The sequence below is a fragment of the Rhagoletis pomonella genome, unplaced genomic scaffold (genome assembly GCF_013731165.1).
Source record: "Rhagoletis pomonella isolate Grant_MI unplaced genomic scaffold, Rhpom_1.0 Rhpom_scaffold_00006, whole genome shotgun sequence".
Taxonomy (NCBI): domain Eukaryota; kingdom Metazoa; phylum Arthropoda; class Insecta; order Diptera; family Tephritidae; genus Rhagoletis; species Rhagoletis pomonella.
The window spans coordinates 2,495,218-2,496,654 of NW_023458560.1; positions in this window are offsets into that span (position 1 = coordinate 2,495,218).

Genomic DNA, 1,437 nt, shown 5'->3' on the forward strand with positions numbered 1-1,437 from the left:
TAAATTTTCAAATGCAACGCGCAAGTACTTAGAGTTATCATATTCGAATAAAATTTTGCACAGCTTATTTTTAGACCAAAACACATCTTTTTCCGCCCGGAAAACCAAATTTTAATTTTAACGAACGGTCTAATGTACATATGTATGTAAGTACAAATTAATGGAAATACATACCTCTACTTTGCGACTTGAACTTTACTAAGTCTAATTCCCATACATGTATGCTTTCATTTTCATTGTTGAGCCTTATGGTATGTAAAGGGTGGTCCATATAGTGGTTTATTTAAAAAAATTAAATTAATTATTAAATTAAATTAAATTAAATGGACAGAAATCAATTTTTTCCAGTATATTATTGCTTTATTCGAAAGAGCAAAGAGTGACATTATTTATGTAACACGACTTAATTCATGTGGCTGCCTCGGCTAACTTCGCAGTAGCCATCCTGCTAACCCAGTTTTCCAAGACTTTGGTGACGGTTTCTGGCTCTATCTCACGAATAGTTTGCTCTATATAAAAAGCGGGAAAATGTGATTTTGTATTTCGAAACTGTATGGTGGAAAGTGTGTTCTAATATCTATTTGATACACAAAAAATGATCACGGCTGTACTTTTTGCTGATATATTACATACATATGTTCCATTTAGTTAAACAATATAAGAATATTGTAGTATGTACCACAAAAACGTATATTTTCTATAAAATATCATAACTCAGAAAAAAAAAATCTTCGCTATTAGAGATTTAGGTTGATTGTAGTTCAAAGTGTCTCTTTCCCGGTAAAAAAGTTTGAGAGAAAAAAAAATACACTTTTTGAGAAATGAAATAAAAAAAAAATTTGCACTTTTTGTTTATTGTTAAATAAACAATTTTAAATAATGAAAATCAATAATTATATCATTCTATCTTGAAGTGACAAGAATTACTGACATTTGAGTAAAAACATTGTTGGAATCTATTAAATTTTGACAAAGTTATGGGCATTTAAAAAAAATTCTCACTGTCAATTCGAATAATCGATTTTTGCCTGAAAAACTAAATCGCGTTTAATTCGGCCGAAAAATTTTTAAGAGCCAAAAGAAAAAATACGTGTCTCATTATTTGGACCAACAAACAATGTATTTGAGTTTGGTCGAAATTAAAAATCATGCTCGTACCTGACCAGTTGTCTGGAAATGGAAAGCATCACTAGAGATGTTAATTTTTCGGCAATTTCCGATCCCGGGATTTTCGGGATGGCGTTGTCACAATCCCGCGATCCCGGGATTAGTCCCGGGATTTAGATATTCATTACTTTTCAACAACTTGAATCGAAAAAATTGCTTCTATATTGTTTGAGAAGCTCTCCTACCAACCCATGAAATAAATAATAAATAAATGGGTTTGAAACCTACTTTTTTATTTAAAGTGGCGTTTTTATTTTTTTTCTCTGACCG